The sequence below is a fragment of the Schistocerca americana genome, chromosome 1 (assembly GCF_021461395.2).
Source record: "Schistocerca americana isolate TAMUIC-IGC-003095 chromosome 1, iqSchAmer2.1, whole genome shotgun sequence".
Classification (NCBI taxonomy): Eukaryota; Metazoa; Arthropoda; class Insecta; order Orthoptera; family Acrididae; genus Schistocerca; species Schistocerca americana.
This window is the reverse complement of record NC_060119.1, coordinates 64,551,301-64,569,615: the sequence shown is the minus strand read 5'-3', so window position 1 is coordinate 64,569,615 and position 18,315 is coordinate 64,551,301.

Below are 18,315 nucleotides of genomic sequence, written 5' to 3'. Positions count from 1 at the left end.
TGGCAGAGAAGAAGACTGTATAAGTGGCATTAAGACGGAAAAAGAGTAAAAACTGACATATACACACATAAATAATGTTTTACATCACCCGGGTTCCCGGAAATCCTGAAGATAGGCGTTGACTGTGTATATTGTACCACAGACACAGTCCCTTTGACTTTTCAGAGATGTCACTAAACCCGCCCAACGATGTAAACAAACTGCACGTGCAGCTCCTATTAGACAGAGAGGGTTCGACAGCAGATCAGTTCCAGTCATTCCACCAGGAAGGAGGCACACGGCTCATGTTGCCTGTAGTTCAACCACGGCTAGACGGTCAATACCGCGGTTCGATCGCATCCGCATTGCTACTTTGTGCCAGGAAGGGCTCACAACAAGGGAAGTGTCCAGGCGTCTCGGAGTGAACCAAAGCGATGTTGTTCGGACATGGATGAGATACAGAGAGACAGGAACTGTCGATGACATACCTCGCTCAGGCCGTCCAAGGGCTACTACTGCAGCAGATGACCGCTACCTAAGGATTATGGCTTGGAGGAACCCTGACAGCAACGCCATCATGTTGAATAATGCTTTTCGTGCAGCCACGGGGCGTCGTGTTACCACTCAACCCGCGCGCAATACGCTGTATGATGCGCAACTTCACTCCCGACGTCCATGGCGAGGTCCACCTTTGCAACCACGACACCATGCAGCGCGGTACAGATGGGCCCAACAACATGCCGAATGGACCGCTCAGGATTGGCATCACATTCTCATCATCAATGAGTGTCGCATATGCCTTCAACCAGACAATCATCAGAGGCGTGTTTGGAGGCAACCCGGTCAGGCTGAACGCCTTAGATACACTATCCAGCGAGTGCAGCAAGGTGGAGGTTACCTGATCTTTTGGGGTGGCATTATGTGGGGCCGACGTACGTCGCTGGTGGTCATGGAAAGTGCCGTAACGGCTTGTCGGCGAATACAGGCATGCATCAATGCAAAAGAACGTGCTACTGGGTATTAGAGGTACAGCTGTGTACAGCAATCTGGACCACCATCTCTGAAGGTCTCACTGTGTGGTGGTACAACATGCAATTTGTGGTTTTCATGAGCAATAAAAAGGGTGGAAATGATATTTATGTTGATATGTATTCCAATTTTCTGTGCAGATTCCGGAACTCTCGGAATCAAGGTGATGCAAAACTTTTTCTGATGTGTATAGTAGACAGTGGTTGTGTTACAGAAAGAGCAAAGGAGACAGTGACAGCGTGAGAGAAAGAGAGTAACACAGTGGAAAATAGTTGACAGTGACAGAATGCTAGGAAAAGAGTGGATGAGACAGAGACAGTGGGGAGGAATAAAGAGAAAGAGAAAGTAAAACTGAATGAGCGCCAGTGAAATGAAAAACATTGTACATGATATTGACAAAGAGGAAGAGAGTGATAGTGACAGTGAGACGAGATAGCTGCAGTAGGAAGATGGAATGAGATATTAGCAGTAAGAAAGAGTGTGAGGGAGACAGTGACAGTGAGAGGATACTGTAGTAGTAGGACAAAACGGAGGTGACTGGGGCTGTGCCGGAGGAGACAATGACAGAGGGACTCAAAGAGATAATGACAATGATTTGGGCTGAGTGAGTGAGTGACACTGTGACAGTGACAGTGACAGTGAGAGGATACTGCAGTAGTAGGACAGAAGCACAAATGCTATTCAGCATTTTGCATATTCCTGTTCCTCTCTTAGTACAGGAAGCTAACTACTCTGTTAATGCACATCTACTGCTGTTGCAGCTACCTCACTTCACTCATTATCCTTGTTAGTTCCCCTCTTGGGTATAGTACTAACTGACATTTTGACTTAGATGTAGAACAACCCAAAAACACCAATTTCTAAACAACATCAAGAAATAATCTTCCCATTTGAATTACCGTTTTAAAAACAGAATCAGAGGGATAAATCCTTTACAGACACTCAAATGTTTTACAAGAAACAAACCACCTACTCAGATATAATAAATCTTGACAATCAGAGACATTCATCAAGAAAAAAACTTTACAGTTCCCTGGGTAAAATATATTGATATGAACTCTACCACTTACAAATATAACCAGCAGAACTTCACTCATGACACCAGAAAACTAAAACACTTCTACTTCAGTGCTTAACGTAACTTAACGTTAACACGCAATATGCAAAGTTATACCGACGCTTCCACAGCTCACGTTATGAATCTCTGGGAACACAGTCACAGACATGTCAAGAGCGTGTTTATTTTCTGCAAAGTGCGTTACACTAAATTGAATCTGTATTCCATTTAGTTACTAATAACACCAACACAAGCAACTCGTGTGGACAGAATCTACGTAAATCTCTGCTCCCTGTTCTATATTGATAGAGGAGAGTCATCGTCTTAGTTCTCCTCAACGACAGTTGTTGTGTTCGTCTGGGAAAGGCGACCTCCCTAACCAAGATCACTGCTCGCTGTTGAATTTACAGAAAGACTGTACCACACTAGCAACTCTTACCTAGTTCTTTTATGTGAATAGACGAAATAACTTCACTGAGCACACTTTTATATAATTTAGTTGTTTTCAGTGCATCAGGTGAGTACTTACGAGAGTAATCCCAAACGTAAGGGCTCCCATTTTCTTATAAGCAGCGTGATCCGCCGATCTTGCCCTTTGCGCTCAAAAACCGAATAACTACGCGCAATTCGCACTCGGAGGTAACATCCAACGGGAGCTCCATTCCCAACGTCAGCCAAGCCAAGACTGAGCGCCTCAGCGCGGCGTGCGCATGTTTACACACAGTGCGTGAAGCACTCTTCATAACAGTGTAACCAACTGCCACACAAACAGAGATCTGTACTTATAAAAAAATAGGAGACCTTATTATTGGGATTACCCTCGTATTTACAGTTGTTAAGTGAGCTTGTATGCAAAATGTATCCCTACAAGCAATGGCTGAGAAATGTTTAAATTGTGGGTAGGCCTATGTAATGTTGCTGGGGAGTTGTTCCTGTTTATCATTGTGCAGCAAAGACATAAAAACACATTGGCGATTTGATGAATGACTAGAGAACTAATGCATTTTCCTCAGCATTAATTGTGATACTGGTAGACAGCATAAATCTCTTCGATTCAGGATTTGTAGAGTGGGTTGCACTTACTGGATCCTCTTATCACACATCCGCAATATTTTTGCAAATTGGGTGTCAAAACGCTTGATGGAATAGGACTGATCACGTTAAAGTCCAGAACGTAATCTGCAGTAATGGACTGTGTAGCTTATTCTGAAATATCCGAAGTTCTGTAACACCTAGTTCCCTTTTAGACAGAGCAAATTTAAGCTACAGGACCTCTTCAGATGTTGAGGCAGTTGAGGGTGGGGTGATGCATTTGATACTTCTCATGCTGTGAAAAATACTACTTCCGTTGATAGTGGAGGCAATGAAGAAGACACAGTCGAATATATACTGAGAGCATGTTCCACCTGTTTCAGGATCTTCAGTGTGGTAGACAGTTGACAGCTCCAGATTTTGAGAATTTTTTTGTATAATAACTCACTTAACTACTGCAAATACGTAACCCCTTAATGAACCGAAAATAGCTCCACTATATAACAACAATATCAGTGAAGCTGCGTTTTCAGTTTATTTAAGAGAACAGGACAGGTAACGTTGGGGATGTGTGATCTGTCTGTAAACTGAACAGCAAGCAGCAATCGCAATGGGGAAAGTGGCCCTTCCCAGAAGAACACTACATCTGCTTTCTACAATGACTAATAATCATTTTACCGTCTAGCAGTGTGTAACTGTGTGCAGAGATTTACATAGAATCTGTCTATATGCGTTTCTTGCGTTAGTACTATTAGTAACTCATACTTGTGTTCCATTTAGTATTAGGTCACTTTGGGGAAAATGAACTTGTTTGCTCTTCAATTTGAAGACCTGCAAACAAGGGACGTGCATGATTACATTCCGGTGACCTACCTTCCCTCAGCATCTATCCCTCAGTCCCCCCTTCCAGCCTTTTACACCACCAAAAGACAATATGTCACCTAATACGGCTCTACTGCACATAGGTGTGGTACATACACTACTGTTTGTACTTAACCCACTTCGTTTGAAAATAAACATTAATTTCACACCACTAAAACACGATTTTCCTACCCTCAGCAACGCAGGAACAATTATACCCAGAGCAAAAATGACGAGTCTTCTTCGTAGGATATTTATTTATTTATGTATTTATGCATTTATTTTACCTGGCAAGATTAGGGCCTTCAGGCCCTCTCTTACACCTAACCAGGCATACTCAGATTCAACAAATTTCAGTTTCTACAGAACATCAAGGACATATAACATGTTATACAGTATTAATGTTAAAGAAAAAAATAGAGATTGTAAAAGTAGTACAGCGATAATTATAAGGATCAAAAACTAATTATAACAATCAAGAATAATAATAATGATAATACTAATGACTATTTATATGAAAGTAAACATATTTTTCTTTTATGAATGTCAGTCCTATTGCTAGTTGGGAATTTACTCGTTATATTCTTGCAGCTTGTGAGTTATTCTCATCAAGCAGAGACATAAGAAGATAGAATGGGGTGAAAGAGATATAGAAGAGGTAGATAGGTTAGAGGAAGAGAAATAGAATGGTAATAATTCGAAGCTATGATGGAGAGGAGAAAGAAAGGGATGAGGGGGGCACAACAATGGTGGCTATACCGTCCCTAATATGTAAGTCTTGAGTTCCCTCTTGAATGTTGAGTGGTTCTGGATATGACGCAGATCACAGGGGAGCGCTTTCCATAGTCGTATGGCTGAGATGGAGAATGACACGGAGAAAGATTTTGTGTTATGTAAAGGTACAGCCAAGATGCTAGACGTATCCGATCTGGTATTGCGGTTGTGGAATGATGATAGGTGTTTAATGTGAGAAGATAAGTATTGGGGGCACCAGTGGCTAAGAAATCGATGAAGTAAGCACATTGTGTGGAGATCGCGTGCCTTATGTGGGCGTATCCAACCTAGCCGGGAGTATGAAGGACTGATTTGATCATACAACCGTATATTGCATACGTATCTAACGCAAGCATTCATCACTAGCTCGAGGCGTCTCGAATTTTCACTATTTGTGCCGTGTTGAACTACATCACAGTAGTAAAGATTAGGCAAGACTAGTGTTAGGACTAATTTTTGTTTAACATGGGTTGGAAATATTTTTCTACATTTTTGAATTGCATGTAGGGAGGAGAGCGATTTCCGGCAAGCTGTGACTGTCTGTTCTTCCCAGTTTAGGTGTTCATCCAAGATTATTCCAAGGTCTTTTACTGTTTTTTGGTATAGTAGTTGGGTACCATTGAGGAGTATTTGAGGGACTGTTTCGCGAAAGTACCGGCTGATTAACTTTGGATGAGATATAAGTATGACCTGGGATTTCTTGGGGTTTAGTTTCAGACCTAGGTTCTGTGCCCATCGAGAAACAGACCAAAGATCTGCGTTCATACTCGCTACTGCGTCAGCAATGTTCTTGAGGCATGCACATATGTACAGTTGGATGTCGTCGGCATATAGATGGTAGTTGCAGGAGTGAATCACTGAAGAAATATCATTAATGTACAGTGAGAAGAGTAATGGACCAAGGACGGAGCCTTGGGGAACTCCAGAGCACACGTTTTTCCATGATGACCTTTCCGACCCACAAATGACTTGTTGACTTCTGTTTTTGAGGTAGCTGTCGAACCAGTGTATTGCGCTGTTTGAGAAATTCAGCTGCTTCATTTTAATTAGTAATATATCAAAGTCAACTGTATCAAAGGCCTTGCTAAAGTCAAGCAGTGTTAGGATGGTAGCTTCATGTCTGTCCATAGCATGTTTAATGTCATCAGTTACTTTGATTAATGCAGTTGCTGTACTATGGTGCTTTCGAAAGCCTGACTGATATTTGTCGTGGATGTTATGAGTTTTGAGGTAATCCATCAGCTGTTCATGGACGATGTATTCTAGGGCTTTAGATATTGCCGGTAGTATGCTGATCGGCCTGTAGTCACCTGGCGACTTAGGGTTGTCAGTCTTGGGTATAGGTTGTATTAAACTTTGCTTCCACTCAGTAGGATATGTACTACTGACAAGAGACAGGTTGAAGATGTCTGTGATAACTGGAGTAATAGTGTCTACGACATTCTTATTCATGCCAATGCTCACTCCATCATTTCCTACTGCCTCGGAAGAGATTCTCAAAATTGCCTTGTGCACTGTGCCGGTAGTGACATGTTTTAGGAAAAACTTGTCTCTCGAGAGATTGATATCTTGGGGCTGGTAATTTGTCGCTGCGTGGCAGTTTACAGCTGTTGAGAAGAAATCGTTTAATTCTTCTGCAGACGCTTGATAAACAACGTCAGATCTTCGCTTCCCTATACCGAAACTGCGCAGCTTTTTACACAGTGCAGCAGGTTTTGATATGCCGCAAACGACAGAGCGGGCATGTCTGATTTTGGCATTCCTCACGCTTTGCTTGGTTCTATTTCGGAGTTTCCTATAAGCTTCGTACGCCTTGGGAGTTGGGTTACGCTTGAAGGCCCTATGTGCAGCATCACCTTTATTCATTAACTGGCGCAATGCAGTGGTGATTTAATTTAGTTTCATTTCGTACTGTTGGGAACCTTTCTATCTAGAACCAGCGGATTTCGAATTACTCAAGATAAACTTGAGAAAGGCACCCCCTCGCTCACACCCCACCAGTGAAGACTATATTAGTATTTTGTTCACGGTATTTCCACCTACCACTATACAAAGATTTGCGGTGACTCAGATTTTTCCTCCTATTCAACCCGTTTTAGCCTTCGTTGAGTGGGAATTTTTGCTGAAGGTGGTCTTAAACCAATTCCTATTGAATAAATCACGCTAGGTGCAATGCATATGAGCATGCCTCAAATCACATGAGTGTACAATGTATGTAAGAGTGACTGAAGTGAGTAAGTCTCTGGCCATCAAACGGAAATGCGTAATTTCGGGGTACAGAGAATCGAATCCTACTTCAATCGAAAGTTCTATCGCAGCTCAGAAAACATTCAGTTAAAGTATTCCAGTTTCGTTTTGAATGAAGGCTGCAAGGCTTTTCTAGACATTTTGTAGACATTGTCAGTAACAATCACGTGGACGTAAGTATGAAACAGAAATCGTTTTAACAGAAACCTTATTCCTATTAGGTACACTTAAAAAGGATGAAGAGTGATACAATGAATTCCTGAGTCTAAGTACGGTAGTCGTAAAATAGCTGACCAAACAATATTCTCTTAATCTTGAATTGTATTTCTGCATCATGTTCCACGAAATGAAGAATATTCACGAAAATATTTGCAACGGAAGCAAATGCAGATGCGTCACCTCATTCAGCATACGGCGAAATGCAGGAAACGGTATCACTAAATTAAGACTCCGCGCTACCACAGTCAATACTAGAAGCCGAAGTCCAAAAGTGTGTCCGATTAGAAGCAAACAAACAACTGTTGCCTAAAAAAGCACTATGTACAAAACAACACTTCTACGGCAGAAGACTCAAAAATATAAAATGACAGGATAAAACCGGCATTTGGAAAGAAACATAAAACAAAAGAATTAAATACGGATGACCCAAAGCCATGCAGCATTAAACAAAGCAAAATCTGAAGTATGGTAACCACACATGGCAGCATAAAATGTGGTTATAAATAGAACAGAACATGGTATAGATTAGATGTCCCACACTCAGAAGATCCTAAAGAACATAAAACATACATATTTACAGAAAAATGAAATATACTGATTTGTACAGATCGCAACGTAAGTGGTCCTCATGGATATGATATACGTCAAAAAATATTAAACATTTCAGTTAAGGAGTAACTACAATCTTGTCACAATATCTATAAATGAATAGTACCGAGAAGCATATTACAACTATTAGGCTATTGTAGCTATGAATTATGAAAGAGAAATTCATTTTGCAACACATATTTACATTCATCAGTTTAGCGCACCGAAGATGTGCAGAAGTCATATTTTCAGTAATACCCACGTTATTTGATATTATTCATAATGTGTAGTGGGTTCTCCTAAAAAATTCCTCAATTCAGTAAAGGAGAGGGCCACTAATAAATGCTTTACTGTCAACACAACTTTATAAGTGATTAAAATTTTTATTTCTAACAACAAGTTATTGAAAATGTGTGTTTATGAATAATGGACATATTTCCCTACTGAAGCAATTGACTTCAGAACATTAGGAATATTATTCTTATTTATAGTGTTGATTCCATGATATAAGATGTTGAGTTGGAAAGGAGATATATTATTTGTGACGAGCATCATAAAGGAATAACGATACTGGAAGCGGACCTTCTGTAGTTCACACTACAAATAATTGGTATTACACACTTTCAGACTACGGAAACGTCGGCTTGGCTACATGATTTACCAAGGAAAATTATCCTGTATGACATTACATAATGAAAATAAGTGAATTATGCAACTTTTTTTACTTCTACATCACCTAAATCCGACAACATTCGCATTTCAAATAAAAATTTGTTTGGTCGCTTAATTAATCTGTCGTATGTTTTTCTCAATTGAATTTACCATCAACATGTAATCCGAAGAATACAGTAAAGATAATGAACTACTTACACATTAATGAAACAACGGAACGGACAGAGATATTGTCGAAGTAGACATTACGTCCACAAAAAAAGTTCCTTTTGGTTATGTAAAACAAACGTGTACAGATACAGAAACATATTTATTGTACAAAAATTTACAACTGTTAAACTACTTTTCCACATAGCTCCCGAAATTTTGTAAGCACTTCTCGTTGCGTGGCACAAGTTTTTGTATGCTTTCTTCATAGAAGGTTGCCGCTTGTGTATTCAACCATGTGGTAACATTTTCTTTCAGCTCGTCATCATTGTTGAACTGTTGACCACCAAGGACAGATTTTAGGTGTAAAAAGAGATGAAAGTCGCTAGGAGCGAGGTCTGGGCTGTTCAGAGGATGATCAAAACGCGTCCCAGTGAATTTCCCGTAAGAGTTGTTGGGTCACATTCACCGTGTGAGGTCGGTCATTATCGTGGAAAAAAACAACCCCTTTTGACAGTAATCCTTGGCGCTTGTTCTGTATTGCGCGGTGCAATTTCTCAATGGTCTCGCAGTAACCATGTGCATTGATTGTTTGGCCTCGTGGAAGGAATCAATCAGCAAAATGCCTTTTCTGTCCCAAAAAAACGGTGCACATGACTTTTCGAGGTGTCAGTGTTTGTTTAGGCTTAACCTTCGTTGGGATGAAGTGTGCCTCCATTCCACTGATTGCCGTTTTGTTTCAGTGGTGTCGTACGATAGCCAAGTTTCATCCCCCGTGAGTATCTAAGAATGACAACCATCGCCTTCTTCATTGTAGCGTGTCAAAAACTGAAGTGCACTGCCCATCCGTTGTTTTTTGTGTTGTTCAGTAAGAATTTTGGGTACCCAACGTGAGCAAAGTTATCGAAATTTCAGTTTGTCAGTGAAAATTTAATGAATTAGTGATCGTGAGATTTGCGGAACTTCCATAGCAAGGGCACTAAGTGTAAACTTACGGTTGTGATTTATCTTCTCTTCAATTATGTGAACCAGTTCATCAGTAACCACAGACGGGCGTCCATTTCGTTCTTCATCGTGCACTTGATCACGTCCTTCATTGAACAGTCTGACCCATCTTCTAACCATTAAATCACTCATGGCACTTTGTCCGTAAACCTCGCAGATTTGCCGACGAATTTCCTTTGGGTTAACTTTCTTTGCATTTAGAAAACGAATCACAGATCTGATTTCACACGTGGTGGCATTTTCAATTACGGCTGACATTATAAAGTAGCACTAGAAAGCACACGTCGGCGGCATCGATATTCTCCTTGAGTCAGAGTAACTGCCGCGCTTGCTCGGAACTGCGATCGTAGCGCAGCCGCGGATGGAAATAGAAACGGAACTTACTTTGTGGACGACCCTCGTAAAATAGAAGCAGATCCTATGAACAGCTGTTTTATAAAAAGAAGTTGCCAACAGACTGAAGGTTAGAATATCTAGGGATAGCAGGGGGGCTTGTAAACAACAGACTCTGGTACCTCATGGCCAAAAGTAATGATTAGATAGGCACAAGGGACGTATGAAGTAAATCTGAAATAAGTTAAGTACGGTAAAGCAAAATTTTGAATCTCACATCTTTTCATTCCACATCTGTGGAGGTATAAAATACGTGGATACTGAGATACAGAGAAACATATTTACTCATAAAAAAGGAATCCAGTAATTGCAGAAATGTTGTAATGCTCTTTGCAAAGCGTATAGGATAAACACTGACAGACCCGTATATTCTCTGAAGATTTTTTGATTTAAGAAGAAATAAGGATTCGAGGATTTATAAAAGTCGTTTCATGTTGGCGACAGGTGGAAGTTGTGGGTGTTAATGGGGAAAAACTGTTATCCAAGGCATTATATCCGCGTTCTTATACTAAAAATAATATTTGAATTATCATAGGCATTACATGTACTAGGGAGGCAGGTAGGAATGTTCGTATGTCCTCGTTTTGGAACGAAACTAGGTAGCCTACAATATGCGAAACTCTTACTCCATGGTGACAATTAAGTCACTATTCACGAAAACAGATCAAATGTCTCATTTTCCGAACCTTGTCTATACATAACCTGTGAAGATGATAAGGATACCAGTCACGTGTCATAATATCTGCAGGTGAGAATTATTGAAAGGTAGATGAGGAATGATATCATAGGCGTCCGAAAGGGCGAGGGGTAGGAAGGGCAATACATATCCCCCTTGGAAACTGAGTACGGGATTTTTATTCATTGTAGATTTCTCACACAGTTCTATAAGTAATTTCCCGTGTTTCCGCTAAACGTCAGTTGGTTCATTATGAGATAGATCGCAGAGAGCCAATACTTCGGCCTTACCAACTGATTTACGGAACCGGAATTCTAGTGTCTTAGTTCTGGATAAAGCCCATAAATGAGATGGTGAAGAAATTTTATAAAATCGTGATTGTTCTCACCGTGGTGTACAGAACAGAGTGTTAGGCTCCGAAAAAGTAAGACTTTCTGCAGCTGGAATAATCGAAAAAAGGAAATTTTTTTTTTTTACACCTGTGACAGTTTGTAGTAGAATAGATAAAATCAGGAGCAGCTACATAAGGGCATAGATGGTGTAAGATCTATAGCAGACAAAGTCGCACAGCAGGAAAAGGAGTGGGAGGAAAACATTTTGCGTATTGAGAGACTATAATTCCGTAACAAACCATGAATTATAAACGTTTCGAGGGAATATCAGTGGTGAGACCAAGAGTAAGACTGTGAAACTGGAACATATGTGACTTAGCGTAAACCTCGAATATCTAAAGATTAAACCTCGAAACTCTAAAGAATGACGATTTCTGTGTGAATCTATGGGTGGAAGAGGTATGCACGTAAAGTGATGACTTTACCCAAACTAACGTGAAGAAGCCGTTTGTAATTAAATACAGTTGGCTTGAAACTTTTGTATCGTGCAAGTAGCAGAACATGATTTCCACAAAGGAATTCCTCAATCGAGCTGCCTATTTACACTGCAATATCTTCGGGAGGAATGTATACGTGGCTGTTTTCAAATTACCTAGTTTATCGATATTCGGAATCCGATACAAGGCCTGCAATTTAATAAACCTTCCACTCACGTATATAGCTGACAGATAATTGCAGCCGATAAAGCAGGAGACCGCTCTCAATTTCCGAACGAGGAGGCTAAAGCATAGAAAGTTGTACACCGTTGTTAATTAAGGGCATTCCGTTGTGGTACACACGAACTCCTTTTATAATTTTTTTTATGGAACGTATTTTGCATTGGACTCTGCTTTGTTTCCTACCCACTCCGTTCCTTTATCATCCAGGGGACACAGCAGCCAATCCAATAGATAGTAGTGTTTATAGTCTCGTACTCACACGATAATGAAGTAAATTACTTCATGTCCTACGAAACTGAACGTCACCCGATACCAGTTTTGCAAGAACTCCATTCAGTAAACTTCTTTGCCAAAGCATTTTCAACAGTCTGCCCAGGGGTCTTATAAAATGTAAGAGAATAGTAGACTTTTTTTTTGTTCTAGTCTGTTCAGTCAGTTTGGAATGACTTAGTTTTACGTTCAGCTTAACCGAATTTCAATAACATCATCGACTTCACAAAACAAATTATTAATTAGTTTCCCTCTTTATATTCTTAAAGTCATTTTGTTTTATTTATATGAATTTCTCAGATTTATTGTTAAAAATTTCGATTATACAAAAATGACCACTGAAGATAATTATTGTTACATTTTTAATTTTCATCGAGAAGGGTAACGTTATTTACGGAAAACGACTTTTCTTTCCACCTAGTTCATATTTTTACGAACGTCCTGTATTTTTATTACACTCTCTCTTTTGTTGCTTCGATGGTACCTATAATCGCTCTTCTACCGCATGCAGTTTTTTCTAAGTATTGGTTTTAAAGAATTAGGTAAGTAAAAATGAGAGAATGTGATTATAATTTTGATGGGAGCAATGAAGGCTGCCCATTTTTGACACGACGCTGCGTGACCTGGAAAATTAATTAAAAGCTTTTTATCGGTATTACACTCGTAACAAAATAATGCGCTAAAAAATAATTCGGACATCATAATGGAACTTCTGAGAGAAGAAGGTCTAACAATTCCACCACTTGAAAAGTAGGTTAGAAATCAGATTAATAATGTAGCTCACGCACTGTAAAAAAGTCATTAATTTTGGCACTTATCTTGAATGGATTCCCACGTTGATTTCGTTGAAGTTGTTATGGCTCATCTTGTTGATTCTAGGGTGATTCCACTTTGATTGCTAGAAGGTCCAGATCTGTATTTTAGCAATATTTGAAGACCTCACAAATGCGTTTTTCTGGAAATTCTTAATAATCAAAGACTCCCAGATCAGAACTATGGTATGGTAGAAATAATTTTTGACTTTGTGTTCACGATCCACATTTTTATTGAACTTCTTGTAAATTCACATATACTTCTTCTTAATTGTCACATCACCAAGAAAACAGTTTTGTATCAATCTTCATACATTTAATTTCCACTTTAACCAAACACAAGACTTGACTGTTCTTTTACAAAGCGAAATGACAACTTAACTTCTCCAAAGTGAAACAAAGACTGCTCTGTGCGCATTCGCGCCAAAACGGTTACAAGTAAGTCAAAGATTATGACAGTCTCACAGAAATGAACACACACAATAACCATATCACTGTAATATATCGATACATCGGAGTATCTATACATTAATAAAACCAAATGTGAATATTGTCACAAAAATATGTCTGTTACTTCGCAGAAAAGTAGTATGATATTACTGGTATCGAGAACTGGGGTTGGAGTACCGTAATGGTCACGTAAATAAAGAACCATTGCAAAGGGTTCTAACACTGATCGAACGTGCACTTAAAGCTGCGGGAACAGTGGTCAAACAACTGCTTCATCGTATTAAGACGACTGTCGTAGAACAATTGTTTCGAATAATTCCTGAAAGGCCTCTAACGATCACATTAAGACAAGGAATGAAACAAATGGCAAACGATAAAAGTAAACATTCGTATTATTGTAATTCAAGTCAAACAGCGCTGCCTTTTATCATTCATCCGGTCAGAAAGAACTCTACGAAGTAACAGGGTACCAGATGATGCTGTGGCACCAGCATTCGTCTTTAAATCAAGCAACTAACGACATACTGTCAGGGGACACATACAGGGTGTTTCAGTAAAAGTATTCGCCTCTGTAACTTACAAACTAATAGGTTACGGGAAGTTTTATTGTGATAGGTCAACATCAGAGATGTTACACTTTCTGTGCAGCTATGAACACAGTTTATTGTGTTATTTTCCAAAGAGTTACAGCAAAGAGACACAATTTTTGAAATTGAACAAGTGTTTCTATGGTGCACTGGCATCATTGAACCAAGCTGTATACAAATCAATTTAAATCACATTCCTGTTACGTTCAGTTTGGGAGTTACAAACGTTCAAAGTTTCAGGGGCGGATACCATACACTCTACACCACGCAGTGCGCCCTCTAAAGTGCGTCGGACGAGACGTGACGTCGCCGGTGTCGGGGAGCGACACGCTTCCTTAACACGCTGTCAGACTGCTGTCTGTCGCCGTACACGGCCGTATAAGCGACAGCATCTGTTAATCCATCAAAAAAAGCGGGGCTGCCTCCGGACACTTAGTACTTGAACAATGATAACAAAACCAGCGGCTGTATTTGAATCTAACCGTCTTTTATTCTTTTACCAGTTTCACCATAAGACGGCTCGAGTCCTGAAGATGACACCATGTGGTGTCGGAACTGGCAGCATGTGTTAAAAAGGAATAAGTAACGTTAAATTCAACTACAGCCGCTGGTTTTGTTATCATTATACAAGTATATGCGACAGGTCGAACCACAAAAACAAACGGGTTTGAGTGTGCCGCGGTTACTGACGTCGTATGAAGAAGGCACACACGTATACTGAGTACGACAGCATGTTGCTGATGCTCGGCGAATGCCGATACGACGCCGCTGAAGCAGCCATGGCGTATGTTGTGAGATATCCAAGGAGAAGAGCCCCGACAGCCATCACTTTCTTATGTCCTGAGCAACAGGCAGCTTGGGACAGCGCAGGAGTAATAGACAAAGGCCTGCAAGAAGTGAGGAGACGAAGGTCGCTGGTATTAGACTTACATCTGTGTGGCATATAGCACAGTGTCACGTGTTTCACCTGTACCACCTGCATGGGAACGATTTCAGACGGAGAATTTCACTCGAGACTCCTTACAAAGTGTTATGTTCTCCGATGGGTCCACTTTCAGAAATTATGGTCCTGTGAACGGTCATAAGATGCACTACTAGGCCGCAGGCAATCTTAGGTGGGTACGACCTGTCAAACATCAGCGTCGGTGGCCTATTAACTTATGGTGTGGAATTCTTAGAGATGAAACCATTGGTCCGTGCTGCTTCACAGGTACGCTTTCAGGTCAGATGTATTGGACTTTTATAGTCGACACTTTGGGTGCTTTAGTTGAACATGTGTTTCTAGACACGTGATTCCCAGCCTATTCTGCGCTTGCTGTTGTGGAAGAACTGAACAGATTCCCTGGAAGATGGGTGGGGCGCCGTGGCCCTCATGAATTTCCCACATGGTCGCCCGATTTAACACCAGTAGATTTCTTTTTGTGAGGATACCTGAAGTATTGTGTTTATGTCACTGAGCCCACAAACCCAGATGATGTAAAACAGCGCATCGTGGGAGCATGTATATCTGTTACACAGGCGACGGTACATCTCGTCTGCTGATCCTTTAGATGGCGCATTGCATTGTGCATTTACGAACGTGGACACATATTTGAGTACCTCATTTAAATCATCATTCCACCGCCATCACCACACAGCCACTTGTTATTTGCAGATTGTGGCATCTGCCCTGAAACTTTGAAGGGTTGTAGTTCCCAAACTAAACATGATAGGATTGTGTTTAAACTGATTTGTACATAGGTGGTTTCAACGATCTCAGTGCATCATAGAAACACATATTGTTCCATTTAAAAATTGTCTCTCTTTGCTGTAACTCTTTGGAAAATAAGAAAGTAAAATATTTTCGTAGCTCCACAGAAAGTGTAACGTTTCTCATGCTGACCTGCTGCAACAAATTTCCTGTCACCTGTTAGTTTGTAAGTTACAGAGGGAAACACTTTTACTGAAACAACCTCTATAAAATACGTGCTATCTCTGAGATTGGGAAGCTGTGGGATGACAATAAAATGTGGGATTATCCAGCCCCCTTGAATGTGGTTCACAAAGTTTTTCACCACTAACTTGATGCCGCCATTCAACAAACCACTATTAGACGTATGTTCATTCCATCGTAGTCATAGTTTGCCACAAATAATGTCACTAACTTTTTTTCACCTTGAAATCACATAATGCATAATCACATTAAATCACATACATGAATTAACATATACACGTATTTCATCGACGTAAATAAAAGATGGTTGTATACACTGGAAAACGTTTTCTCTTTTAGTTTATATAGACTGCCATTTGTCATCTCTAACAGAAGCTAATTGTTCAAATATATGAGAACGATGTATGTAGTCTCTTTTATAACTGTTCTTTGAAAAGTAAAACATATACCCAAGGATGTCAGGTGACAGGTGACACAAGAGGTTGACGGACAGTTCCATTTAGGACAATAGAACCCAGGAGACGAGGTTCTTGCTCATATGGTCACTGAACGTCACGTCTCAACCGAGATGTTATTCAAACAGTCGTCAGGTCGTTCACAAGGCCAGAATCATAAAACAGTTATTCAGCAGAATCAGTGAAGTTTTTGCACAATTCTTTCAACGGTTGTGCTGAAATAAAAGTTTCAAGTACAAAAGTACAAAATTTCCTTTCTAGAACAACATGAAAGTAGATATATACATATTTACATATATCCTAAGAGATCCATTCAATCTCATCAAGGGATATAGGTTTCTTATAATCTATTATATATTTTGTTGTGAAGCGCACGACACAATTAATGCCTGGACGGCGTAACATGTCACACGTCTTTACACCAGGAATAGATCGTGTCTACATTGAGTTTACGTTTTTGTATTCCTTTTGTTCAGATCATTTGGACTGTGCAACAATGCCGCAACTATCAGTTCTGTATTATATAACGGAGATTGTAGCCGCAATAACTGGCACTTGGCCGTGGACCCAGCAAACAGTCGGTCGATGAAGCTGCAATTTCGACAAAGTGTTCGCGTGCTAATGACTGTATGGAATGCCTTGTAACCCCTCCCAAGGCCGGCCGAAGTGGCCGTGCGGTTAAAGGCGCTGCAGTCTGGAACCGCAAGACCGCTACGATCGCAGGTTCGAATCCTGCCTCGGGCATGGATGTTTGTTATGTCCTTAGGTTAGTTAGGTTTAACTAGTTCTAAGTTCTAGGGGACTAATGACGTCAGCAGTTGAGTCCCATAGTGCTCAGAGCCACTTGAACCATTTTTGAACCCTCCCAAGGACATCCCTCTTCCACGCATTGAACCGCAGTCGCCCAGGTGCTCACTGGATCAAATCTGGGTAAGCAACCTCTTCATCTTCTGTTTACGTACGTGCGTTGGCAAAGTGTTCCGATTGCACACAGTACCACACGCCAAACGTGCGGTTTCTCTCACACGGTAAGTTATTTGTAGATTTCTTGTCTAGGTTACATACACTTAACCGTTCTTTAAACACGCTGAAACTTCAGTTCAACTTAAACAAAGAATTTTTAGTTGAGAGCTTTGTAATTTACACTAGATAGTTAAAGTCTCGCTTAGCCCCCGCGAATCTCGTTATCAGTCATAAAATTAAACATCTTTTCATTACAGTTAGATAAAGAAGTCAGCACTTGATTTTCATTTCTATATTTCTTCCTTGTCCTTTGTAGTAATATTTACAATGTATCTTCGAATTGGTGAGCAAATTTTTAGGTCAGGTTAAGCCGATTTTGCTTTAAAATTTGCTACTATGTGGGCTCAAGATCATTTAAAATTTTGACAGTAGGTATTACCTGTGTCACGGAAGTAGAACCATTTCCTCGGAGCAGAGCAAAGGCACGCAAAGCAAACCGAAAATAAAGAACAGCTCAAACAAAGGACGGTTGTATCTTAGGATACACACAACTTTTCATTGAAATATTCGTCCATCGTCATTATTTACAAATACTTATTTACATAAAGGTAAAGAATCAGCGCCTCATCTAGAACCAATAATTTAACCTCATAAACATAAATTAGTAAAACATAGCACAACTACAACTAATGTGTTAACTTCATGAAAAACCCTTACATTTTACTTTCAGTATTCATTTCGAAAGCTCAAGTAAACTTTAATTACTTCAGAGTCATCGCTAAATGACTGTATCTTTGCACAGCAAAACTTAAAGCCTAATATACACGCACGCTCATAATATCTATTCATTAATAGAAAGGTAATGACTATTTAAGAAATGTTAAAACTGCTATTCAGAATTTTTTTCAGTGCTGTAGCGGTTAGTACGGCCGTTGTTATGATTCTGTGTTACTGTGGCCGTTATTGTGGCCATCCTTGTTGTGTTTACGTCATGTCTTCATGTATAAGGTCGACAGACTCCAGAATGGGTATAAAATGTTAAAGATCCTCTTCCGGTACATATACGAGTCCCTCACGAAAATCGAAAGACACTGTGTCTCCTGAATTCTTAACAC